The sequence below is a fragment of the Ranitomeya variabilis genome, chromosome 6 (assembly GCF_051348905.1).
Source record: "Ranitomeya variabilis isolate aRanVar5 chromosome 6, aRanVar5.hap1, whole genome shotgun sequence".
Taxonomy (NCBI): Eukaryota; Metazoa; Chordata; class Amphibia; order Anura; family Dendrobatidae; genus Ranitomeya; species Ranitomeya variabilis.
This window is the reverse complement of record NC_135237.1, coordinates 495,776,975-495,800,906: the sequence shown is the minus strand read 5'-3', so window position 1 is coordinate 495,800,906 and position 23,932 is coordinate 495,776,975. Positions and strand designations below refer to the sequence as shown.

The 23,932-nt window shown below is 54.0% G+C and overlaps 25 non-coding genes and 1 pseudogene across 25 annotated transcripts; all 26 read right to left on the bottom strand.

Moving 5' to 3' along the window:
* Positions 1–618: 618 nt before the first annotated feature.
* LOC143783717 (5S ribosomal RNA) lies at positions 619–737 on the bottom strand. The gene has a single exon (XR_013217388.1). It is a non-coding gene; the product is annotated as a 5S ribosomal RNA (ribosomal RNA).
* Positions 738–943: 206 nt separating this feature from the next.
* Positions 944–1,063, bottom strand: LOC143783945 (5S ribosomal RNA). Its single transcript, XR_013217607.1, has one exon. It is a non-coding gene; the product is annotated as a 5S ribosomal RNA (ribosomal RNA).
* Positions 1,064–2,500: 1,437 nt separating this feature from the next.
* On the bottom strand, positions 2,501–2,619 carry LOC143783715 (5S ribosomal RNA). The gene has a single exon (XR_013217386.1). It is a non-coding gene; the product is annotated as a 5S ribosomal RNA (ribosomal RNA).
* Positions 2,620–2,825: 206 nt separating this feature from the next.
* Positions 2,826–2,945, bottom strand: LOC143783944 (5S ribosomal RNA). The gene has a single exon (XR_013217606.1). It is a non-coding gene; the product is annotated as a 5S ribosomal RNA (ribosomal RNA).
* Positions 2,946–4,351: 1,406 nt separating this feature from the next.
* Positions 4,352–4,470, bottom strand: LOC143783714 (5S ribosomal RNA). The gene has a single exon (XR_013217385.1). It is a non-coding gene; the product is annotated as a 5S ribosomal RNA (ribosomal RNA).
* A 206-nt stretch (positions 4,471–4,676) lies between these two features.
* On the bottom strand, positions 4,677–4,796 carry LOC143783943 (5S ribosomal RNA). The gene has a single exon (XR_013217605.1). It is a non-coding gene; the product is annotated as a 5S ribosomal RNA (ribosomal RNA).
* A 1,406-nt stretch (positions 4,797–6,202) lies between these two features.
* On the bottom strand, positions 6,203–6,321 carry LOC143783713 (5S ribosomal RNA). The gene has a single exon (XR_013217384.1). It is a non-coding gene; the product is annotated as a 5S ribosomal RNA (ribosomal RNA).
* A 206-nt stretch (positions 6,322–6,527) lies between these two features.
* On the bottom strand, positions 6,528–6,637 carry LOC143784062 (5S ribosomal RNA; annotated as a pseudogene).
* Positions 6,638–8,043: 1,406 nt separating this feature from the next.
* LOC143783712 (5S ribosomal RNA) lies at positions 8,044–8,162 on the bottom strand. The gene has a single exon (XR_013217383.1). It is a non-coding gene; the product is annotated as a 5S ribosomal RNA (ribosomal RNA).
* A 206-nt stretch (positions 8,163–8,368) lies between these two features.
* Positions 8,369–8,488, bottom strand: LOC143783942 (5S ribosomal RNA). Its single transcript, XR_013217604.1, has one exon. It is a non-coding gene; the product is annotated as a 5S ribosomal RNA (ribosomal RNA).
* A 1,418-nt stretch (positions 8,489–9,906) lies between these two features.
* Positions 9,907–10,025, bottom strand: LOC143783711 (5S ribosomal RNA). The gene has a single exon (XR_013217382.1). It is a non-coding gene; the product is annotated as a 5S ribosomal RNA (ribosomal RNA).
* A 206-nt stretch (positions 10,026–10,231) lies between these two features.
* LOC143783941 (5S ribosomal RNA) lies at positions 10,232–10,351 on the bottom strand. Its single transcript, XR_013217603.1, has one exon. It is a non-coding gene; the product is annotated as a 5S ribosomal RNA (ribosomal RNA).
* A 1,395-nt stretch (positions 10,352–11,746) lies between these two features.
* Positions 11,747–11,865, bottom strand: LOC143783710 (5S ribosomal RNA). The gene has a single exon (XR_013217381.1). It is a non-coding gene; the product is annotated as a 5S ribosomal RNA (ribosomal RNA).
* Positions 11,866–12,081: 216 nt separating this feature from the next.
* LOC143783940 (5S ribosomal RNA) lies at positions 12,082–12,201 on the bottom strand. Its single transcript, XR_013217602.1, has one exon. It is a non-coding gene; the product is annotated as a 5S ribosomal RNA (ribosomal RNA).
* A 1,408-nt stretch (positions 12,202–13,609) lies between these two features.
* On the bottom strand, positions 13,610–13,728 carry LOC143783709 (5S ribosomal RNA). The gene has a single exon (XR_013217380.1). It is a non-coding gene; the product is annotated as a 5S ribosomal RNA (ribosomal RNA).
* A 206-nt stretch (positions 13,729–13,934) lies between these two features.
* LOC143783939 (5S ribosomal RNA) lies at positions 13,935–14,054 on the bottom strand. Its single transcript, XR_013217601.1, has one exon. It is a non-coding gene; the product is annotated as a 5S ribosomal RNA (ribosomal RNA).
* A 1,406-nt stretch (positions 14,055–15,460) lies between these two features.
* On the bottom strand, positions 15,461–15,579 carry LOC143783791 (5S ribosomal RNA). The gene has a single exon (XR_013217460.1). It is a non-coding gene; the product is annotated as a 5S ribosomal RNA (ribosomal RNA).
* Positions 15,580–15,785: 206 nt separating this feature from the next.
* Positions 15,786–15,905, bottom strand: LOC143783938 (5S ribosomal RNA). The gene has a single exon (XR_013217600.1). It is a non-coding gene; the product is annotated as a 5S ribosomal RNA (ribosomal RNA).
* A 1,405-nt stretch (positions 15,906–17,310) lies between these two features.
* Positions 17,311–17,429, bottom strand: LOC143783792 (5S ribosomal RNA). Its single transcript, XR_013217461.1, has one exon. It is a non-coding gene; the product is annotated as a 5S ribosomal RNA (ribosomal RNA).
* A 206-nt stretch (positions 17,430–17,635) lies between these two features.
* On the bottom strand, positions 17,636–17,755 carry LOC143783937 (5S ribosomal RNA). The gene has a single exon (XR_013217599.1). It is a non-coding gene; the product is annotated as a 5S ribosomal RNA (ribosomal RNA).
* Positions 17,756–19,161: 1,406 nt separating this feature from the next.
* Positions 19,162–19,280, bottom strand: LOC143783708 (5S ribosomal RNA). Its single transcript, XR_013217379.1, has one exon. It is a non-coding gene; the product is annotated as a 5S ribosomal RNA (ribosomal RNA).
* Positions 19,281–19,486: 206 nt separating this feature from the next.
* On the bottom strand, positions 19,487–19,606 carry LOC143783936 (5S ribosomal RNA). Its single transcript, XR_013217598.1, has one exon. It is a non-coding gene; the product is annotated as a 5S ribosomal RNA (ribosomal RNA).
* Positions 19,607–21,012: 1,406 nt separating this feature from the next.
* Positions 21,013–21,131, bottom strand: LOC143783707 (5S ribosomal RNA). The gene has a single exon (XR_013217378.1). It is a non-coding gene; the product is annotated as a 5S ribosomal RNA (ribosomal RNA).
* Positions 21,132–21,337: 206 nt separating this feature from the next.
* LOC143783934 (5S ribosomal RNA) lies at positions 21,338–21,457 on the bottom strand. The gene has a single exon (XR_013217596.1). It is a non-coding gene; the product is annotated as a 5S ribosomal RNA (ribosomal RNA).
* A 1,418-nt stretch (positions 21,458–22,875) lies between these two features.
* LOC143783706 (5S ribosomal RNA) lies at positions 22,876–22,994 on the bottom strand. The gene has a single exon (XR_013217377.1). It is a non-coding gene; the product is annotated as a 5S ribosomal RNA (ribosomal RNA).
* Positions 22,995–23,200: 206 nt separating this feature from the next.
* LOC143783932 (5S ribosomal RNA) lies at positions 23,201–23,320 on the bottom strand. The gene has a single exon (XR_013217595.1). It is a non-coding gene; the product is annotated as a 5S ribosomal RNA (ribosomal RNA).
* Positions 23,321–23,932: the final 612 nt, after the last annotated feature.

The following is a 23,932-nucleotide window of genomic DNA, read 5'->3' as shown; positions in this document are numbered from 1 at the left end:
CGACCCTGCGCTTAGTAACCCGATGTTTACCCTGGTTACCCGGGGACTTCGGCATCGTTGGTCACTGGAGAGCTGTCTGTGTGACAGCTCTCCAGCGACCACACAGCGACGCTGCAGCGATCGGCATCGTTGTCGATATCGCTGCAGCGTCGCTTAATGTGACGGTACCTTTAACCATTCATCTGGGGGGGGGGACGTGACAGAAAGAGCAAGCTGGAGCAGCAACTTGAGGTGGATCGAGACGTCCAGGAGCGAATGAAGGAAGAGGGTGAGATGGTTGCGAGTGACTGTGAGCTGCTCTTCAGGGGAGTCGTGTTGCCTGCAAAGGTGTTCTGCTTGCTTCGGCCTGTAAACTGGCCACCAGGTTGCCGGCGGTTGCTTCCAAGCCCGCAGGAGGCGCTGGTCCTGTTGAAAAGAAGCCTAGTATTAAAAGTAAATAAGCAACAATGCTGGAGGCCCACGGTGATGAGAAGGATGCTGGCATTTTGCAAGGATGGAATAGCGCAAGAGTGAAAGCAAATGACAAGAAGAAAGAAGCATGTGTGCCCTTGTGAAAGGGAATGGAAAAAAGGCATAGAGGAGAGTGACCCCTGCTGGTGGAAGGAAGGAAAAAGCAAAAGCCTACAGCACCTGGTATTCCCAGGCGGTCTCCCATCCAAGTACTAACCAGGCCCGACCCTGCTTAGCTTCCGAGATCAGACGAGATCGGGCGTGTTCAGGGTGGTGTGGCCGTAGGCAGAGACAAGCCTCTCACTTGCTGCTTTTCTACTTTGCACTCTGGCTGCCCTGTCCTGTCCAGTCCAGTGCTCAGCAAGAGGCCCTTTTGTGCTTTCCTTTCTCTTCACGGACTTGTGGGGCTTGGGGCTTCCAGCCTCTAGGTTGCTTAAGGTCGGTGTCTGGCAAGGAGCCGCTCTATACTAGCCGAGCAAGATGTCATCAAAACTGTCTACAGCACCTGGTGTTCCCAGGAGGTCTCCCATCCAAGTACTGTCCAAGCCCAGCCCTGCTTTGCTTCCGAGATCGGACGAGATCGGGCGTATCCAGGGTGGTGTGGCCAGTAGACGCTGCTTGGCCCATCGCCTGGCCAGTAGACGCTGCTTGGCCCATCGCCTGGCCAGCCTTCCTCAGGCTCGCGTGGTGGCGAGAACTCTGACCATGTGGAGGCGGGCTCCGAAGGGCCCATGCAAAGGCTGGGCTGCCCCTATAGGCGTTGTTTGTTTTGCAGTGAAACACCTGCCGCAGCAGGGCCTGAGCATCAGGTGTCTTTAAAAATGGCTCGACGCAGGGTCTCCTGCAGGCTAAAGGTACCGTCACATTAAGCGACTTAACAGCGATAACGATAGCGATCTGTGACGTTGCAGCGTCCTGGATAGCGATATCGTTGTGTTTGACACGCAGCAGCGATCTGGATCCTGCTGTGATATCGCTGGTCGTTGCTGAAAGTCCAGAACTTTATTTGGTCGTCAGATCGGCGTGTATCGTCGTGTTTGACAGCAAAAGCAACGATGCCAGCAATGTTTTACAATGGTAACCAGGGCAAATATCGAGTTACTAAGCGCAGGGCCGCGCTTAGTAACACGATATTTACCCTGGTTACCATTGTAAAAGTAAAAAAAAAAACACTACATACTCACCCTCTGATGTCTGTCACGTCCCCCGGCGTCCGCGCTGCTGCTCATAGCTTTCTGCACTGACTGTGTCAGTGCCGGCCGGAAAGCAAAGCACAGCGGTGACGTCACCGCTGTGCTTTAGGGCCGGCGCTTACACAGTGCAGGGAAGCGGACGCCGGGGGACACGGCAGACACTGGAATGTAAGTATGTACTGTTTTTTTTTTTTTACATTTACACTGGTAACCAGGGTAAACATCGGGTTACTAAGCGCGGCCCTGCGCTTAGTAACCCGATGTTTACCCTGGTTACCCGGGGACTTCGGCATCGTTGGTCACTGGAGAGCTGTCTGTGTGACAGCTCTCCAGCGACCACACAGCGACGCTGCAGCGATCGGCATCGTTGTCGATATCGCTGCAGCGTCGCTTAATGTGACGGTACCTTTAACCATTCATCTGGGGGGGGGGGACGTGACAGAAAGAGCAAGCTGGAGCAGCAACTTGAGGTGGATCGAGACGTCCAGGAGCGAATGAAGGAAGAGGGTGAGATGGTTGCGAGTGACTGTGAGCTGCTCTTCAGGGGAGTCGTGTTGCCTGCAAAGGTGTTCTGCTTGCTTCGGCCTGTAAACTGGCCACCAGGTTGCCGGCGGTTGCTTCCAAGCCCGCAGGAGGCGCTGGTCCTGTTGAAAAGAAGCCTAGTATTAAAAGTAAATAAGCAACAATGCTGGAGGCCCACGGTGATGAGAAGGATGCTGGCATTTTGCAAGGATGGAATAGCGCAAGAGTGAAAGCAAATGACAAGAAGAAAGAAGCATGTGTGCCCTTGTGAAAGGGAATGGAAAAAAGGCATAGAGGAGAGTGACCCCTGCTGGTGGAAGGAAGGAAAAAGCAAAAGCCTACAGCACCTGGTATTCCCAGGCGGTCTCCCATCCAAGTACTAACCAGGCCCGACCCTGCTTAGCTTCCGAGATCAGACGAGATCGGGCGTGTTCAGGGTGGTGTGGCCGTAGGCAGAGACAAGCCTCTCACTTGCTGCTTTTCTACTTTGCACTCTGGCTGCCCTCTCCTGTCCAGTCCAGTGCTCAGCAAGAGGCCCTTTTGTGCTTTCCTTTCTCTTCACGGACTTGTGGGGCTTGGGGCTTCCAGCCTCTAGGTTGCTTAAGGTCGGTGTCTGGCAAGGAGCCGCTCTATACTAGCCGAGCAAGATGTCATCAAAACTGTCTACAGCACCTGGTGTTCCCAGGAGGTCTCCCATCCAAGTACTGTCCAAGCCCAGCCCTGCTTTGCTTCCGAGATCGGACGAGATCGGGCGTATCCAGGGTGGTGTGGCCAGTAGACGCTGCTTGGCCCATCGCCTGGCCAGCCTTCCTCAGGCTCGCGTGGTGGCGAGAACTCTGACCATGTGGAGGCGGGCTCCGAAGGGCCCATGCAAAGGCTGGGCTGCCCCTATAGGCGTTGTTTGTTTTGCAGTGAAACACCTGCCGCAGCAGGGCCTGAGCATCAGGTGTCTTTAAAAATGGCTCGACGCAGGGTCTCCTGCAGGCTAAAGGTACCGTCACATTAAGCGACTTAACAGCGATAACGATAGCGATCTGTGACGTTGCAGCGTCCTGGATAGCGATATCGTTGTGTTTGACACGCAGCAGCGATCTGGATCCTGCTGTGATATCGCTGGTCGTTGCTGAAAGTCCAGAACTTTATTTGGTCGTCAGATCGGCGTGTATCGTCGTGTTTGACAGCAAAAGCAACGATGCCAGCAATGTTTTACAATGGTAACCAGGGCAAATATCGAGTTACTAAGCGCAGGGCCGCGCTTAGTAACCCGATATTTACCCTGGTTACCATTGTAAAAGTAAAAAAAAAACACTACATACTCACCCTCTGATGTCTGTCACGTCCCCCGGCGTCCGCGCTGCTGCTCATAGCTTTCTGCACTGACTGTGTCAGTGCCGGCCGGAAAGCAAAGCACAGCGGTGACGTCACCGCTGTGCTTTAGGGCCGGCGCTTACACAGTGCAGGGAAGCGGACGCCGGGGGACACGGCAGACACTGGAATGTAAGTATGTACTGTTTTTTTTTTTTTACATTTACACTGGTAACCAGGGTAAACATCGGGTTACTAAGCGCGGCCCTGCGCTTAGTAACCCGATGTTTACCCTGGTTACCCGGGGACTTCGGCATCGTTGGTCACTGGAGAGCTGTCTGTGTGACAGCTCTCCAGCGACCACACAGCGACGCTGCAGCGATCGGCATCGTTGTCGATATCGCTGCAGCGTCGCTTAATGTGACGGTACCTTTAACCATTCATCTGGGGGGGGGGGACGTGACAGAAAGAGCAAGCTGGAGCAGCAACTTGAGGTGGATCGAGACGTCCAGGAGCGAATGAAGGAAGAGGGTGAGATGGTTGCGAGTGACTGTGAGCTGCTCTTCAGGGGAGTCGTGTTGCCTGCAAAGGTGTTCTGCTTGCTTCGGCCTGTAAACTGGCCACCAGGTTGCCGGCGGTTGCTTCCAAGCCTGCAGGAGGCGCTGGTCCTGTTGAAAAGAAGCCTAGTATTAAAAGTAAATAAGCAACAATGCTGGAGGCCCACGGTGATGAGAAGGATGCTGGCATTTTGCAAGGATGGAATAGCGCAAGAGTGAAAGCAAATGACAAGAAGAAAGAAGCATGTGTGCCCTTGTGAAAGGGAATGGAAAAAAGGCATAGAGGAGAGTGACCCCTGCTGGTGGAAGGAAGGAAAAAGCAAAAGCCTACAGCACCTGGTATTCCCAGGCGGTCTCCCATCCAAGTACTAACCAGGCCCGACCCTGCTTAGCTTCCGAGATCAGACGAGATCGGGCGTGTTCAGGGTGGTGTGGCCGTAGGCAGAGACAAGCCTCTCACTTGCTGCTTTTCTACTTTGCACTCTGGCTGCCCTGTCCTGTCCAGTCCAGTGCTCAGCAAGAGGCCCTTTTGTGCTTTCCTTTCTCTTCACGGACTTGTGGGGCTTGGGGCTTCCAGCCTCTAGGTTACTTAAGGTCGGTGTCTGGCAAGGAGCCGCTCTATACTAGCCGAGCAAGATGTCATCAAAACTGTCTACAGCACCTGGTGTTCCCAGGAGGTCTCCCATCCAAGTACTGTCCAAGCCCAGCCCTGCTTTGCTTCCGAGATCGGACGAGATCGGGCGTATCCAGGGTGGTGTGGCCAGTAGACGCTGCTTGGCCCATCGCCTGGCCAGCCTTCCTCAGGCTCGCGTGGTGGCGAGAACTCTGACCATGTGGAGGCGGGCTCCGAAGGGCCCATGCAAAGGCTGGGCTGCCCCTATAGGCGTTGTTTGTTTTGCAGTGAAACACCTGCCGCAGCAGGGCCTGAGCATCAGGTGTCTTTAAAAATGGCTCGACGCAGGGTCTCCTGCAGGCTAAAGGTACCGTCACATTAAGCGACTTAACAGCGATAACGATAGCGATCTGTGACGTTGCAGCGTCCTGGATAGCGATATCGTTGTGTTTGACACGCAGCAGCGATCTGGATCCTGCTGTGATATCGCTGGTCGTTGCTGAAAGTCCAGAACTTTATTTGGTCGTCAGATCGGCGTGTATCGTCGTGTTTGACAGCAAAAGCAACGATGCCAGCAATGTTTTACAATGGTAACCAGGGCAAATATCGAGTTACTAAGCGCAGGGCCGCGCTTAGTAACCCGATATTTACCCTGGTTACCATTGTAAAAGTAAAAAAAAAACACTACATACTCACCCTCTGATGTCTGTCACGTCCCCCGGCGTCCGCGCTGCTGCTCATAGCTTTCTGCACTGACTGTGTCAGTGCCGGCCGGAAAGCAAAGCACAGCGGTGACGTCACCGCTGTGCTTTAGGGCCGGCGCTTACACAGTGCAGGGAAGCGGACGCCGGGGGACGCGGCAGACACTGGAATGTAAGTATGTACTGTTTTTTTTTTTTTACATTTACACTGGTAACCAGGGTAAACATCGGGTTACTAAGCGCGGCCCTGCGCTTAGTAACCCGATGTTTACCCTGGTTACCCGGGGACTTCGGCATCGTTGGTCACTGGAGAGCTGTCTGTGTGACAGCTCTCCAGCGACCACACAGCGACGCTGCAGCGATCGGCATCGTTGTCGATATCGCTGCAGCGTCGCTTAATGTGACGGTACCTTTAACCATTCATCTGGGGGGGGGGGACGTGACAGAAAGAGCAAGCTGGAGCAGCAACTTGAGGTGGATCGAGACGTCCAGGAGCGAATGAAGGAAGAGGGTGAGATGGTTGCGAGTGACTGTGAGCTGCTCTTCAGGGGAGTCGTGTTGCCTGCAAAGGTGTTCTGCTTGCTTCGGCCTGTAAACTGGCCACCAGGTTGCCGGCGGTTGCTTCCAAGCCCGCAGGAGGCGCTGGTCCTGTTGAAAAGAAGCCTAGTATTAAAAGTAAATAAGCAACAATGCTGGAGGCCCACGGTGATGAGAAGGATGCTGGCATTTTGCAAGGATGGAATAGCGCAAGAGTGAAAGCAAATGACAAGAAGAAAGAAGCATGTGTGCCCTTGTGAAAGGGAATGGAAAAAAGGCATAGAGGAGAGTGACCCCTGCTGGTGGAAGGAAGGAAAAAGCAAAAGCCTACAGCACCTGGTATTCCCAGGCGGTCTCCCATCCAAGTACTAACCAGGCCCGACCCTGCTTAGCTTCCGAGATCAGACGAGATCGGGCGTGTTCAGGGTGGTGTGGCCGTAGGCAGAGACAAGCCTCTCACTTGCTGCTTTTCTACTTTGCACTCTGGCTGCCCTGTCCTGTCCAGTCCAGTGCTCAGCAAGAGGCCCTTTTGTGCTTTCCTTTCTCTTCACGGACTTGTGGGGCTTGGGGCTTCCAGCCTCTAGGTTGCTTAAGGTCGGTGTCTGGCAAGGAGCCGCTCTATACTAGCCGAGCAAGATGTCATCAAAACTGTCTACAGCACCTGGTGTTCCCAGGAGGTCTCCCATCCAAGTACTGTCCAAGCCCAGCCCTGCTTTGCTTCCGAGATCGGGCGTATCCAGGGTGGTGTGGCCAGTAGACGCTGCTTGGCCCATCGCCTGGCCAGCCTTCCTCAGGCTCGCGTGGTGGCGAGAACTCTGACCATGTGGAGGCGGGCTCCGAAGGGCCCATGCAAAGGCTGGGCTGCCCCTATAGGCGTTGTTTGTTTTGCAGTGAAACACCTGCCGCAGCAGGGCCTGAGCATCAGGTGTCTTTAAAAATGGCTCGACGCAGGGTCTCCTGCAGGCTAAAGGTACCGTCACATTAAGCGACTTAACAACGATAACGATAGCGATCTGTGACGTTGCAGCGTCCTGGATAGCGATATCGTTGTGTTTGACACGCAGCAGCGATCTGGATCCTGCTGTGATATCGCTGGTCGTTGCTGAAAGTCCAGAACTTTATTTGGTCGTCAGATCGGCGTGTATCGTCGTGTTTGACAGCAAAAGCAACGATGCCAGCAATGTTTTACAATGGTAACCAGGGCAAATATCGAGTTACTAAGCGCAGGGCCGCGCTTAGTAACACGATATTTACCCTGGTTACCATTGTAAAAGTAAAAAAAAAACACTACATACTCACCCTCTGATGTCTGTCACGTCCCCCGGCGTCCGCGCTGCTGCTCATAGCTTTCTGCACTGACTGTGTCAGTGCCGGCCGGAAAGCAAAGCACAGCGGTGACGTCACCGCTGTGCTTTAGGGCCGGCGATTACTCAGTGCAGGGAAGCGGACGCCGGGGGACGCGGCAGACACTGGAATGTAAGTATGTACTGTTTTTTTTTTTTACATTTACACTGGTAACCAGGGTAAACATCGGGTTACTAAGCGCGGCCCTGCGCTTAGTAACCCGATGTTTACCCTGGTTACCCGGGGACTTCGGCATCGTTGGTCACTGGAGAGCTGTCTGTGTGACAGCTCTCCAGCGACCACACAGCGACGCTGCAGCGATCGGCATCGTTGTCGATATCGCTGCAGCGTCGCTTAATGTGACGGTACCTTTAACCATTCATCTGGGGGGGGGGGGACGTGACAGAAAGAGCAAGCTGGAGCAGCAACTTGAGGTGGATCGAGACGTCCAGGAGCGAATGAAGGAAGAGGGTGAGATGGTTGCGAGTGACTGTGAGCTGCTCTTCAGGGGAGTCGTGTTGCCTGCAAAGGTGTTCTGCTTGCTTCGGCCTGTAAACTGGCCACCAGGTTGCCGGCGGTTGCTTCCAAGCCCGCAGGAGGCGCTGGTCCTGTTGAAAAGAAGCCTAGTATTAAAAGTAAATAAGCAACAATGCTGGAGGCCCACGGTGATGAGAAGGATGCTGGCATTTTGCAAGGATGGAATAGCGCAAGAGTGAAAGCAAATGACAAGAAGAAAGAAGCATGTGTGCCCTTGTGAAAGGGAATGGAAAAAAGGCATAGAGGAGAGTGACCCCTGCTGGTGGAAGGAAGGAAAAAGCAAAAGCCTACAGCACCTGGTATTCCCAGGCGGTCTCCCATCCAAGTACTAACCAGGCCCGACCCTGCTTAGCTTCCGAGATCAGACGAGATCGGGCGTGTTCAGGGTGGTGTGGCCGTAGGCAGAGACAAGCCTCTCACTTGCTGCTTTTCTACTTTGCACTCTGGCTGCCCTGTCCTGTCCAGTCCAGTGCTCAGCAAGAGGCCCTTTTGTGCTTTCCTTTCTCTTCACGGACTTGTGGGGCTTGGGGCTTCCAGCCTCTAGGTTACTTAAGGTCGGTGTCTGGCAAGGAGCCGCTCTATACTAGCCGAGCAAGATGTCATCAAAACTGTCTACAGCACCTGGTGTTCCCAGGAGGTCTCCCATCCAAGTACTGTCCAAGCCCAGCCCTGCTTTGCTTCCGAGATCGGACGAGATCGGGCGTATCCAGGGTGGTGTGGCCAGTAGACGCGGCTTGGCCCATCGCTTGGCCCATCGCCTGGCCAGCCTTCCTCAGGCTCGCGTGGTGGCGAGAACTCTGACCATGTGGAGGCGGGCTCCGAAGGGCCCATGCAAAGGCTGGGCTGCCCCTATAGGCGTTGTTTGTTTTGCAGTGAAACACCTGCCGCAGCAGGGCCTGAGCATCAGGTGTCTTTAAAAATGGCTCGACGCAGGGTCTCCTGCAGGCTAAAGGTACCGTCACATTAAGCGACTTAACAACGATAACGATAGCGATCTGTGACGTTGCAGCGTCCTGGATAGCGATATCGTTGTGTTTGACACGCAGCAGCGATCTGGATCCTGCTGTGATATCGCTGGTCGTTGCTGGAAAGTCCAGAACTTTATTTGGTCGTCAGATCGGCGTGTATCGTCGTGTTTGACAGCAAAAGCAACGATGCCAGCAATGTTTTACAATGGTAACCAGGGCAAATATCGAGTTACTAAGCGCAGGGCCGCGCTTAGTAACACGATATTTACCCTGGTTACCATTGTAAAAGTAAAAAAAAAACACTACATACTCACCCTCTGATGTCTGTCACGTCCCCCGGCGTCCGCGCTGCTGCTCATAGCTTTCTGCACTGACTGTGTCAGTGCCGGCCGGAAAGCAAAGCACAGCGGTGACGTCACCGCTGTGCTTTAGGGCCGGCGATTACTCAGTGCAGGGAAGCGGACGCCGGGGGACGCGGCAGACACTGGAATGTAAGTATGTACTGTTTTTTTTTTTTACATTTACACTGGTAACCAGGGTAAACATCGGGTTACTAAGCGCGGCCCTGCGCTTAGTAACCCGATGTTTACCCTGGTTACCCGGGGACTTCGGCATCGTTGGTCACTGGAGAGCTGTCTGTGTGACAGCTCTCCAGCGACCACACAGCGACGCTGCAGCGATCGGCATCGTTGTCGATATCGCTGCAGCGTCGCTTAATGTGACGGTACCTTTAACCATTCATCTGGGGGGGGGGGACGTGACAGAAAGAGCAAGCTGGAGCAGCAACTTGAGGTGGATCGAGACGTCCAGGAGCGAATGAAGGAAGAGGGTGAGATGGTTGCGAGTGACTGTGAGCTGCTCTTCAGGGGAGTCGTGTTGCCTGCAAAGGTGTTCTGCTTGCTTCGGCCTGTAAACTGGCCACCAGGTTGCCGGCGGTTGCTTCCAAGCCCGCAGGAGGCGCTGGTCCTGTTGAAAAGAAGCCTAGTATTAAAAGTAAATAAGCAACAATGCTGGAGGCCCACGGTGATGAGAAGGATGCTGGCATTTTGCAAGGATGGAATAGCGCAAGAGTGAAAGCAAATGACAAGAAGAAAGAAGCATGTGTGCCCTTGTGAAAGGGAATGGAAAAAAGGCATAGAGGAGAGTGACCCCTGCTGGTGGAAGGAAGGAAAAAGCAAAAGCCTACAGCACCTGGTATTCCCAGGCGGTCTCCCATCCAAGTACTAACCAGGCCCGACCCTGCTTAGCTTCCGAGATCAGACGAGATCGGGCGTGTTCAGGGTGGTGTGGCCGTAGGCAGAGACAAGCCTCTCACTTGCTGCTTTTCTACTTTGCACTCTGGCTGCCCTGTCCTGTCCAGTCCAGTGCTCAGCAAGAGGCCCTTTTGTGCTTTCCTTTCTCTTCACGGACTTGTGGGGCTTGGGGCTTCCAGCCTCTAGGTTACTTAAGGTCGGTGTCTGGCAAGGAGCCGCTCTATACTAGCCGAGCAAGATGTCATCAAAACTGTCTACAGCACCTGGTGTTCCCAGGAGGTCTCCCATCCAAGTACTGTCCAAGCCCAGCCCTGCTTTGCTTCCGAGATCGGACGAGATCGGGCGTATCCAGGGTGGTGTGGCCAGTAGACGCGGCTTGGCCCATCGCCTGGCCAGCCTTCCTCAGGCTCGCGTGGTGGCGAGAACTCTGACCATGTGGAGGCGGGCTCCGAAGGGCCCATGCAAAGGCTGGGCTGCCCCTATAGGCGTTGTTTGTTTTGCAGTGAAACACCTGCCGCAGCAGGGCCTGAGCATCAGGTGTCTTTAAAAATGGCTCGACGCAGGGTCTCCTGCAGGCTAAAGGTACCGTCACATTAAGCGACTTAACAACGATAACGATAGCGATCTGTGACGTTGCAGCGTCCTGGATAGCGATATCGTTGTGTTTGACACGCAGCAGCGATCTGGATCCTGCTGTGATATCGCTGGTCGTTGCTGAAAGTCCAGAACTTTATTTGGTCGTCAGATCGGCGTGTATCGTCGTGTTTGACAGCAAAAGCAACGATGCCAGCAATGTTTTACAATGGTAACCAGGGCAAATATCGAGTTACTAAGCGCAGGGCCGCGCTTAGTAACACGATATTTACCCTGGTTACCATTGTAAAAGTAAAAAAAAAACACTACATACTCACCCTCTGATGTCTGTCACGTCCCCCGGCGTCCGCGCTGCTGCTCATAGCTTTCTGCACTGACTGTGTCAGTGCCGGCCGGAAAGCAAAGCACAGCGGTGACGTCACCGCTGTGCTTTAGGGCCGGCGATTACTCAGTGCAGGGAAGCGGACGCCGGGGGACGCGGCAGACACTGGAATGTAAGTATGTACTGTTTTTTTTTTTTACATTTACACTGGTAACCAGGGTAAACATCGGGTTACTAAGCGCGGCCCTGCGCTTAGTAACCCGATGTTTACCCTGGTTACCCGGGGACTTCGGCATCGTTGGTCACTGGAGAGCTGTCTGTGTGACAGCTCTCCAGCGACCACACAGCGACGCTGCAGCGATCGGCATCGTTGTCGATATCGCTGCAGCGTCGCTTAATGTGACGGTACCTTTAACCATTCATCTGGGGGGGGGGGACGTGACAGAAAGAGCAAGCTGGAGCAGCAACTTGAGGTGGATCGAGACGTCCAGGAGCGAATGAAGGAAGAGGGTGAGATGGTTGCGAGTGACTGTGAGCTGCTCTTCAGGGGAGTCGTGTTGCCTGCAAAGGTGTTCTGCTTGCTTCGGCCTGTAAACTGGCCACCAGGTTGCCGGCGGTTGCTTCCAAGCCCGCAGGAGGCGCTGGTCCTGTTGAAAAGAAGTAAGTAAATAAGCAACAATGCTGGAGGCCCACGGTGATGAGAAGGATGCTGGCATTTTGCAAGGATGGAATAGCGCAAGAGTGAAAGCAAATGACAAGAAGAAAGAAGCATGTGTGCCCTTGTGAAAGGGAATGGAAAAAAGGCATAGAGTAGAGTGACCCCTGCTGGTGGAAGGAAGGAAAAAGCAAAAGCCTACAGCACCTGGTATTCCCAGGCGGTCTCCCATCCAAGTACTAACCAGGCCCGACCCTGCTTAGCTTCCGAGATCAGACGAGATCGGGCGTGTTCAGGGTGGTGTGGCCGTAGGCAGAGACAAGCCTCTCACTTGCTGCTTTTCTACTTTGCACTCTGGCTGCCCTGTCCTGTCCAGTCCAGTCCAGTCCAGTGCTCAGCAAGAGGCCCTTTTGTGCTTTCCTTTCTCTTCACGGACTTGTGGGGCTTGGGGCTTCCAGCCTCTAGGTTGCTTAAGGTCGGTGTCTGGCAAGGAGCCGCTCTATACTAGCCGAGCAAGATGTCATCAAAACTGTCTACAGCACCTGGTGTTCCCAGGAGGTCTCCCATCCAAGTACTGTCCAAGCCCAGCCCTGCTTTGCTTCCGAGATCGGACGAGATCGGGCGTATCCAGGGTGGTGTGGCCAGTAGACGCTGCTTGGCCCATCGCCTGGCCAGCCTTCCTCAGGCTCGCGTGGTGGCGAGAACTCTGACCATGTGGAGGCGGGCTCCGAAGGGCCCATGCAAAGGCTGGGCTGCCCCTATAGGCGTTGTTTGTTTTGCAGTGAAACACCTGCCGCAGCAGGGCCTGAGCATCAGGTGTCTTTAAAAATGGCTCGACGCAGGGTCTCCTGCAGGCTAAAGGTACCGTCACATTAAGCGACTTAACAACGATAACGATAGCGATCTGTGACGTTGCAGCGTCCTGGATAGCGATATCGTTGTGTTTGACACGCAGCAGCGATCTGGATCCTGCTGTGATATCGCTGGTCGTTGCTGAAAGTCCAGAACTTTATTTGGTCGTCAGATCGGCGTGTATCGTCGTGTTTGACAGCAAAAGCAACGATGCCAGCAATGTTTTACAATGGTAACCAGGGCAAATATCGAGTTACTAAGCGCAGGGCCGCGCTTAGTAACACGATATTTACCCTGGTTACCATTGTAAAAGTAAAAAAAAAACACTACATACTCACCCTCTGATGTCTGTCACGTCCCCCGGCGTCCGCGCTGCTGCTCATAGCTTTCTGCACTGACTGTGTCAGTGCCGGCCGGAAAGCAAAGCACAGCGGTGACGTCACCGCTGTGCTTTAGGGCCGGCGCTTACACAGTGCAGGGAAGCGGACGCCGGGGGACGCGGCAGACACTGGAATGTAAGTATGTACTGTTTTTTTTTTTTTACATTTACACTGGTAACCAGGGTAAACATCGGGTTACTAAGCGCGGCCCTGCGCTTAGTAACCCGATGTTTACCCTGGTTACCCGGGGACTTCGGCATCGTTGGTCACTGGAGAGCTGTCTGTGTGACAGCTCTCCAGCGACCACACAGCGACGCTGCAGCGATCGGCATCGTTGTCGATATCGCTGCAGCGTCGCTTAATGTGACGGTACCTTTAACCATTCATCTGGGGGGGGGGGGGACGTGACAGAAAGAGCAAGCTGGAGCAGCAACTTGAGGTGGATCGAGACGTCCAGGAGCGAATGAAGGAAGAGGGTGAGATGGTTGCGAGTGACTGTGAGCTGCTCTTCAGGGGAGTCGTGTTGCCTGCAAAGGTGTTCTGCTTGCTTCGGCCTGTAAACTGGCCACCAGGTTGCCGGCGGTTGCTTCCAAGCCCGCAGGAGGCGCTGGTCCTGTTGAAAAGAAGCCTAGTATTAAAAGTAAATAAGCAACAATGCTGGAGGCCCACGGTGATGAGAAGGATGCTGGCATTTTGCAAGGATGGAATAGCGCAAGAGTGAAAGCAAATGACAAGAAGAAAGAAGCATGTGTGCCCTTGTGAAAGGGAATGGAAAAAAGGCATAGAGGAGAGTGACCCCTGCTGGTGGAAGGAAGGAAAAAGCAAAAGCCTACAGCACCTGGTATTCCCAGGCGGTCTCCCATCCAAGTACTAACCAGGCCCGACCCTGCTTAGCTTCCGAGATCAGACGAGATCGGGCGTGTTCAGGGTGGTGTGGCCGTAGGCAGAGACAAGCCTCTCACTTGCTGCTTTTCTACTTTGCACTCTGGCTGCCCTCTCCTGTCCAGTCCAGTGCTCAGCAAGAGGCCCTTTTGTGCTTTCCTTTCTCTTCACGGACTTGTGGGGCTTGGGGCTTCCAGCCTCTAGGTTGCTTAAGGTCGGTGTCTGGCAAGGAGCCGCTCTATACTAGCCGAGCAAGATGTCATCAAAACTGTCTACAGCACCTGGTGTTCCCAGGAGGTCTCCCATCCAAGTACTGTCCAAGCCCAGCCCTGCTTTGCTTCCGAGATCGGACGAGATCGGGCGTATCCAGGGTGGTGTGGCCAGTAGACGCTGCTTGGCCCATCGCCTGGCCAGCCTTCCTCAGGCTCGCGTGGTGGCGAGAACTCTGACCATGTGGAGGCGGGCTCCGAAGGGCCCATGCAAAGGCTGGGCTGCCCCTATAGGCGTTGTTTGTTTTGCAGTGAAACACCTGCCGCAGCAGGGCCTGAGCATCAGGTGTCTTTAAAAATGGCTCGACGCAGGGTCTCCTGCAGGCTAAAGGTACCGTCACATTAAGCGACTTAACAGCGATAACGATAGCGATCTGTGACGTTGCAGCGTCCTGGATAGCGATATCGTTGTGTTTGACACGCAGCAGCGATCTGGATCCTGCTGTGATATCGCTGGTCGTTGCTGAAAGTCCAGAACTTTATTTGGTCGTCAGATCGGCGTGTATCGTCGTGTTTGACAGCAAAAGCAACGATGCCAGCAATGTTTTACAATGGTAACCAGGGCAAATATCGAGTTACTAAGCGCAGGGCCGCGCTTAGTAACACGATATTTACCCTGGTTACCATTGTAAAAGTAAAAAAAAAACACTACATACTCACCCTCTGATGTCTGTCACGTCCCCCGGCGTCCGCGCTGCTGCTCATAGCTTTCTGCACTGACTGTGTCAGTGCCGGCCGGAAAGCAAAGCACAGCGGTGACGTCACCGCTGTGCTTTAGGGCCGGCGCTTACACAGTGCAGGGAAGCGGACGCCGGGGGACACGGCAGACACTGGAATGTAAGTATGTACTGTTTTTTTTTTTTTACATTTACACTGGTAACCAGGGTAAACATCGGGTTACTAAGCGCGGCCCTGCGCTTAGTAACCCGATGTTTACCCTGGTTACCCGGGGACTTCGGCATCGTTGGTCACTGGAGAGCTGTCTGTGTGACAGCTCTCCAGCGACCACACAGCGACGCTGCAGCGATCGGCATCGTTGTCGATATCGCTGCAGCGTCGCTTAATGTGACGGTACCTTTAACCATTCATCTGGGGGGGGGGGACGTGACAGAAAGAGCAAGCTGGAGCAGCAACTTGAGGTGGATCGAGACGTCCAGGAGCGAATGAAGGAAGAGGGTGAGATGGTTGCGAGTGACTGTGAGCTGCTCTTCAGGGGAGTCGTGTTGCCTGCAAAGGTGTTCTGCTTGCTTCGGCCTGTAAACTGGCCACCAGGTTGCCGGCGGTTGCTTCCAAGCCCGCAGGAGGCGCTGGTCCTGTTGAAAAGAAGCCTAGTATTAAAAGTAAATAAGCAACAATGCTGGAGGCCCACGGTGATGAGAAGGATGCTGGCATTTTGCAAGGATGGAATAGCGCAAGAGTGAAAGCAAATGACAAGAAGAAAGAAGCATGTGTGCCCTTGTGAAAGGGAATGGAAAAAAGGCATAGAGGAGAGTGACCCCTGCTGGTGGAAGGAAGGAAAAAGCAAAAGCCTACAGCACCTGGTATTCCCAGGCGGTCTCCCATCCAAGTACTAACCAGGCCCGACCCTGCTTAGCGTCCGAGATCAGACGAGATCGGGCGTGTTCAGGGTGGTGTGGCCGTAGGCAGAGACAAGCCTCTCACTTGCTGCTTTTCTACTTTGCACTCTGGCTGCCCTCTCCTGTCCAGTCCAGTGCTCAGCAAGAGGCCCTTTTGTGCTTTCCTTTCTCTTCACGGACTTGTGGGGCTTGGGGCTTCCAGCCTCTAGGTTGCTTAAGGTCGGTGTCTGGCAAGGAGCCGCTCTATACTAGCCGAGCAAGATGTCATCAAAACTGTCTACAGCACCTGGTGTTCCCAGGAGGTCTCCCATCCAAGTACTGTCCAAGCCCAGCCCTGCTTTGCTTCCGAGATCGGACGAGATCGGGCGTATCCAGGGTGGTGTGGCCAGTAGACGCTGCTTGGCCCATCGCCTGGCCAGCCTTCCTCAGGCTCGCGTGGTGGCGAGAACTCTGACCATGTGGAGGCGGGCTCCGAAGGGCCCATGCAAAGGCTGGGCTGCCCCTATAGGCGTTGTTTGTTTTGCAGTGAAACACCTGCCGCAGCAGGGCCTGAGCATCAGGTGTCTTTAAAAATGGCTCGACGCAGGGTCTCCTGCAGGCTAAAGGTACCGTCACATTAAGCGACTTAACAGCGATAACGATAGCGATCTGTGACGTTGCAGCGTCCTGGATAGCGATATCGTTGTGTTTGACACGCAGCAGCGATCTGGATCCTGCTGTGATATCGCTGGTCGTTGCTGAAAGTCCAGAACTTTATTTGGTCGTCAGATCGGCGTGTATCGTCGTGTTTGACAGCAAAAGCAACGATGCCAGCAATGTTTTACAATGGTAACCAGGGCAAATATCGAGTTACTAAGCGCAGGGCCGCGCTTAGTAACACGATATTTACCCTGGTTACCATTGTAAAAGTAAAAAAAAAACACTACATACTCACCCTCTGATGTCTGTCACGTCCCCCGGCGTCCGCGCTGCTGCTCATAGCTTTCTGCACTGACTGTGTCAGTGCCGGCCGGAAAGCAAAGCACAGCGGTGACGTCACCGCTGTGCTTTAGGGCCGGCGCTTACACAGTGCAGGGAAGCGGACGCCGGGGGACACGGCAGACACTGGAATGTAAGTATGTACTGTTTTTTTTTTTTTACATTTACACTGGTAACCAGGGTAAACATCGGGTTACTAAGCGCGGCCCTGCGCTTAGTAACCCGATGTTTACCCTGGTTACCCGGGGACTTCGGCATCGTTGGTCACTGGAGAGCTGTCTGTGTGACAGCTCTCCAGCGACCACACAGCGACGCTGCAGCGATCGGCATCGTTGTCGATATCGCTGCAGCGTCGCTTAATGTGACGGTACCTTTAACCATTCATCTGGGGGGGGGGACGTGACAGAAAGAGCAAGCTGGAGCAGCAACTTGAGGTGGATCGAGACGTCCAGGAGCGAATGAAGGAAGAGGGTGAGATGGTTGCGAGTGACTGTGAGCTGCTCTTCAGGGGAGTCGTGTTGCCTGCAAAGGTGTTCTGCTTGCTTCGGCCTGTAAACTGGCCACCAGGTTGCCGGCGGTTGCTTCCAAGCCTGCAGGAGGCGCTGGTCCTGTTGAAAAGAAGCCTAGTATTAAAAGTAAATAAGCAACAATGCTGGAGGCCCACGGTGATGAGAAGGATGCTGGCATTTTGCAAGGATGGAATAGCGCAAGAGTGAAAGCAAATGACAAGAAGAAAGAAGCATGTGTGCCCTTGTGAAAGGGAATGGAAAAAAGGCATAGAGGAGAGTGACCCCTGCTGGTGGAAGGAAGGAAAAAGCAAAAGCCTACAGCACCTGGTATTCCCAGGCGGTCTCCCATCCAAGTACTAACCAGGCCCGACCCTGCTTAGCTTCCGAGATCAGACGAGATCGGGCGTGTTCAGCGTGGTGTGGCCGTAGGCAGAGACAAGCCTCTCACTTGCTGCTTTTCTACTTTGCACTCTGGCTGCCCTGTCCTGTCCAGTCCAGTGCTCAGCAAGAGGCCCTTTTGTGCTTTCCTTTCTCTTCACGGACTTGTGGGGCTTGGGGCTTCCAGCCTCTAGGTTGCTTAAGGTCGGTGTCTGGCAAGGAGCCGCTCTATACTAGCCGAGCAAGATGTCATCAAAACTGTCTACAGCACCTGGTGTTCCCAGGAGGTCTCCCATCCAAGTACTGTCCAAGCCCAGCCCTGCTTTGCTTCCGAGATCGGACGAGATCGGGCGTATCCAGGGTGGTGTGGCCAGTAGACGCTGCTTGGCCCATCGCCTGGCCAGCCTTCCTCAGGCTCGCGTGGTGGCGAGAACTCTGACCATGTGGAGGCGGGCTCCGAAGGGCCCATGCAAAGGCTGGGCTGCCCCTATAGGCGTTGTTTGTTTTGCAGTGAAACACCTGCCGCAGCAGGGCCTGAGCATCAGGTGTCTTTAAAAATGGCTCGACGCAGGGTCTCCTGCAGGCTAAAGGTACCGTCACATTAAGCGACTTAACAGCGATAACGATAGCGATCTGTGACGTTGCAGCGTCCTGGATAGCGATATCGTTGTGTTTGACACGCAGCAGCGATCTGGATCCTGCTGTGATATCGCTGGTCGTTGCTGAAAGTCCAGAACTTTATTTGGTCGTCAGATCGGCGTGTATCGTCGTGTTTGACAGCAAAAGCAACGATGCCAGCAATGTTTTACAATGGTAACCAGGGCAAATATCGAGTTACTAAGCGCAGGGCCGCGCTTAGTAACCCGATATTTACCCTGGTTACCATTGTAAAAGTAAAAAAAAAACACTACATACTCACCCTCTGATGTCTGTCACGTCCCCCGGCGTCCGCGCTGCTGCTCATAGCTTTCTGCACTGACTGTGTCAGTGCCGGCCGGAAAGCAAAGCACAGCGGTGACGTCACCGCTGTGCTTTAGGGCCGGCGCTTACACAGTGCAGGGAAGCGGACGCCGGGGGACGCGGCAGACACTGGAATGTAAGTATGTACTGTTTTTTTTTTTTTACATTTACACTGGTAACCAGGGTAAACATCGGGTTACTAAGCGCGGCCCTGCGCTTAGTAACCCGATGTTTACCCTGGTTACCCGGGGACTTCGGCATCGTTGGTCACTGGAGAGCTGTCTGTGTGACAGCTCTCCAGCGACCACACAGCGACGCTGCAGCGATCGGCATCGTTGTCGATATCGCTGCAGCGTCGCTTAATGTGACGGTACCTTTAACCATTCATCTGGGGGGGGGGGACGTGACAGAAAGAGCAAGCTGGAGCAGCAACTTGAGGTGGATCGAGACGTCCAGGAGCGAATGAAGGAAGAGGGTGAGATGGTTGCGAGTGACTGTGAGCTGCTCTTCAGGGGAGTCGTGTTGCCTGCAAAGGTGTTCTGCTTGCTTCGGCCTGTAAACTGGCCACCAGGTTGCCGGCGGTTGCTTCCAAGCCCGCAGGAGGCGCTGGTCCTGTTGAAAAGAAGCCTAGTATTAAAAGTAAATAAGCAACAATGCTGGAGGCCCACGGTGATGAGAAGGATGCTGGCATTTTGCAAGGATGGAATAGCGCAAGAGTGAAAGCAAATGACAAGAAGAAAGAAGCATGTGTGCCCTTGTGAAAGGGAATGGAAAAAAGGCATAGAGGAGAGTGACCCCTGCTGGTGGAAGGAAGGAAAAAGCAAAAGCCTACAGCACCTGGTATTCCCAGGCGGTCTCCCATCCAAGTACTAACCAGGCCCGACCCTGCTTAGCTTCCGAGATCAGACGAGATCGGGCGTGTTCAGGGTGGTGTGGCCGTAGGCAGAGACAAGCCTCTCACTTGCTGCTTTTCTACTTTGCACTCTGGCTGCCCTGTCCTGTCCAGTCCAGTGCTCAGCAAGAGGCCCTTTTGTGCTTTCCTTTCTCTTCACGGACTTGTGGGGCTTGGGGCTTCCAGCCTCTAGGTTGCTTAAGGTCGGTGTCTGGCAAGGAGCCGCTCTATACTAGCCGAGCAAGATGTCATCAAAACTGTCTACAGCACCTGGTGTTCCCAGGAGGTCTCCCATCCAAGTACTGTCCAAGCCCAGCCCTGCTTTGCTTCCGAGATCGGACGAGATCGGGCGTATCCAGGGTGGTGTGGCCAGTAGACGCTGCTTGGCCCATCGCCTGGCCAGCCTTCCTCAGGCTCGCGTGGTGGCGAGAACTCTGACCATGTGGAGGCGGGCTCCGAAGGGCCCATGCAAAGGCTGGGCTGCCCCTATAGGCGTTGTTTGTTTTGCAGTGAAACACCTGCCGCAGCAGGGCCTGAGCATCAGGTGTCTTTAAAAATGGCTCGACGCAGGGTCTCCTGCAGGCTAAAGGTACCGTCACATTAAGCGACTTAACAACGATAACGATAGCGATCTGTGACGTTGCAGCGTCCTGGATAGCGATATCGTTGTGTTTGACACGCAGCAGCGATCTGGATCCTGCTGTGATATCGCTGGTCGTTGCTGAAAGTCCAGAACTTTATTTGGTCGTCAGATCGGCGTGTATCGTCGTGTTTGACAGCAAAAGCAACGATGCCAGCAATGTTTTACAATGGTAACCAGGGCAAATATCGAGTTACTAAGCGCAGGGCCGCGCTTAGTAACACGATATTTACCCTGGTTACCATTGTAAAAGTAAAAAAAAAACACTACATACTCACCCTCTGATGTCTGTCACGTCCCCCGGCGTCCGCGCTGCTGCTCATAGCTTTCTGCACTGACTGTGTCAGTGCCGGCCGGAAAGCAAAGCACAGCGGTGACGTCACCGCTGTGCTTTAGGGCCGGCGATTACTCAGTGCAGGGAAGCGGACGCCGGGGGACGCGGCAGACACTGGAATGTAAGTATGTACTGTTTTTTTTTTTTACATTTACACTGGTAACCAGGGTAAACATCGGGTTACTAAGCGCGGCCCTGCGCTTAGTAACCCGATGTTTACCCTGGTTACCCGGGGACTTCGGCATCGTTGGTCACTGGAGAGCTGTCTGTGTGACAGCTCTCCAGCGACCACACAGCGACGCTGCAGCGATCGGCATCGTTGTCGATATCGCTGCAGCGTCGCTTAATGTGACGGTACCTTTAACCATTCATCTGGGGGGGGGGGGACGTGACAGAAAGAGCAAGCTGGAGCAGCAACTTGAGGTGGATCGAGACGTCCAGGAGCGAATGAAGGAAGAGGGTGAGATGGTTGCGAGTGACTGTGAGCTGCTCTTCAGGGGAGTCGTGTTGCCTGCAAAGGTGTTCTGCTTGCTTCGGCCTGTAAACTGGCCACCAGGTTGCCGGCGGTTGCTTCCAAGCCCGCAGGAGGCGCTGGTCCTGTTGAAAAGAAGCCTAGTATTAAAAGTAAATAAGCAACAATGCTGGAGGCCCACGGTGATGAGAAGGATGCTGGCATTTTGCAAGGATGGAATAGTGCAAGAGTGAAAGCAAATGACAAGAAGAAAGAAGCATGTGTGCCCTTGTGAAAGGGAATGGAAAAAAGGCATAGAGGAGAGTGACCCCTGCTGGTGGAAGGAAGGAAAAAGCAAAAGCCTACAGCACCTGGTATTCCCAGGCGGTCTCCCATCCAAGTACTAACCAGGCCCGACCCTGCTTAGCTTCCGAGATCAGACGAGATCGGGCGTGTTCAGGGTGGTGTGGCCGTAGGCAGAGACAAGCCTCTCACTTGCTGCTTTTCTACTTTGCACTCTGGCTGCCCTGTCCTGTCCAGTCCAGTGCTCAGCAAGAGGCCCTTTTGTGCTTTCCTTTCTCTTCACGGACTTGTGGGGCTTGGGGCTTCCAGCCTCTAGGTTACTTAAGGTCGGTGTCTGGCAAGGAGCCGCTCTATACTAGCCGAGCAAGATGTCATCAAAACTGTCTACAGCACCTGGTGTTCCCAGGAGGTCTCCCATCCAAGTACTGTCCAAGCCCAGCCCTGCTTTGCTTCCGAGATCGGACGAGATCGGGCGTATCCAGGGTGGTGTGGCCAGTAGACGCGGCTTGGCCCATCGCTTGGCCCATCGCCTGGCCAGCCTTCCTCAGGCTCGCGTGGTGGCGAGAACTCTGACCATGTGGAGGCGGGCTCCGAAGGGCCCATGCAAAGGCTGGGCTGCCCCTATAGGCGTTGTTTGTTTTGCAGTGAAACACCTGCCGCAGCAGGGCCTGAGCATCAGGTGTCTTTAAAAATGGCTCGACGCAGGGTCTCCTGCAGGCTAAAGGTACCGTCACATTAAGCGACTTAACAACGATAACGATAGCGATCTGTGACGTTGCAGCGTCCTGGATAGCGATATCGTTGTGTTTGACACGCAGCAGCGATCTGGATCCTGCTGTGATATCGCTGGTCGTTGCTGGAAAGTCCAGAACTTTATTTGGTCGTCAGATCGGCGTGTATCGTCGTGTTTGACAGCAAAAGCAACGATGCCAGCAATGTTTTACAATGGTAACCAGGGCAAATATCGAGTTACTAAGCGCAGGGCCGCGCTTAGTAACACGATATTTACCCTGGTTACCATTGTAAAAGTAAAAAAAAAACACTACATACTCACCCTCTGATGTCTGTCACGTCCCCCGGCGTCCGCGCTGCTGCTCATAGCTTTCTGCACTGACTGTGTCAGTGCCGGCCGGAAAGCAAAGCACAGCGGTGACGTCACCGCTGTGCTTTAGGGCCGGCGATTACTCAGTGCAGGGAAGCGGACGCCGGGGGACGCGGCAGACACTGGAATGTAAGTATGTACTGTTTTTTTTTTTTACATTTACACTGGTAACCAGGGTAAACATCGGGTTACTAAGCGCGGCCCTGCGCTTAGTAACCCGATGTTTACCCTGGTTACCCGGGGACTTCGGCATCGTTGGTCACTGGAGAGCTGTCTGTGTGACAGCTCTCCAGCGACCACACAGCGACGCTGCAGCGATCGGCATCGTTGTCGATATCGCTGCAGCGTCGCTTAATGTGACGGTACCTTTAACCATTCATCTGGGGGGGGGGGACGTGACAGAAAGAGCAAGCTGGAGCAGCAACTTGAGGTGGATCGAGACGTCCAGGAGCGAATGAAGGAAGAGGGTGAGATGGTTGCGAGTGACTGTGAGCTGCTCTTCAGGGGAGTCGTGTTGCCTGCAAAGGTGTTCTGCTTGCTTCGGCCTGTAAACTGGCCACCAGGTTGCCGGCGGTTGCTTCCAAGCCTGCAGGAGGCGCTGGTCCTGTTGAAAAGAAGCCTAGTATTAAAAGTAAATAAGCAACAATGCTGGAGGCCCACGGTGATGAGAAGGATGCTGGCATTTTGCAAGGATGGAATAGCGCAAGAGTGAAAGCAAATGACAAGAAGAAAGAAGCATGTGTGCCCTTGTGAAAGGGAATGGAAAAAAGGCATAGAGGAGAGTGACCCCTGCTGGTGGAAGGAAGGAAAAAGCAAAAGCCTACAGCACCTGGTATTCCCAGGCGGTCTCCCATCCAAGTACTAACCAGGCCCGACCCTGCTTAGCTTCCGAGATCAGACGAGATCGGGCGTGTTCAGGGTGGTGTGGCCGTAGGCAGAGACAAGCCTCTCACTTGCTGCTTTTCTACTTTGCACTCTGGCTGCCCTGTCCTGTCCAGTCCAGTGCTCAGCAAGAGGCCCTTTTGTGCTTTCCTTTCTCTTCACGGACTTGTGGGGCTTGGGGCTTCCAGCCTCTAGGTTGCTTAAGGTCGGTGTCTGGCAAGGAGCCGCTCTATACTAGCCGAGCAAGATGTCATCAAAACTGTCTACAGCACCTGGTGTTCCCAGGAGGTCTCCCATCCAAGTACTGTCCAAGCCCAGCCCTGCTTTGCTTCCGAGATCGGACGAGATCGGGCGTATCCAGGGTGGTGTGGCCAGTAGACGCTGCTTGGCCCATCGCCTGGCCAGCCTTCCTCAGGCTCGCGTGGTGGCGAGAACTCTGACCATGTGGAGGCGGGCTCCGAAGGGCCCATGCAAAGGCTGGGCTGCCCCTATAGGCGTTGTTTGTTTTGCAGTGAAACACCTGCCGCAGCAGGGCCTGAGCATCAGGTGTCTTTAAAAATGGCTCGACGCAGGGTCTCCTGCAGGCTAAAGGTACCGTCACATTAAGCGACTTAACAGCGATAACGATAGCGATCTGTGACGTTGCAGCGTCCTGGATAGCGATATCGTTGTGTTTGACACGCAGCAGCGATCTGGATCCTGCTGTGATATCGCTGGTCGTTGCTGAAAGTCCAGAACTTTATTTGGTCGTCAGATCGGCGTGTATCGTCGTGTTTGACAGCAAAAGCAACGATGCCAGCAATGTTTTACAATGGTAACCAGGGCAAATATCGAGTTACTAAGCGCAGGGCCGCGCTTAGTAACCCGATATTTACCCTGGTTACCATTGTAAAAGTAAAAAAAAAACACTACATACTCACCCTCTGATGTCTGTCACGTCCCCCGGCGTCCGCGCTGCTGCTCATAGCTTTCTGCACTGACTGTGTCAGTGC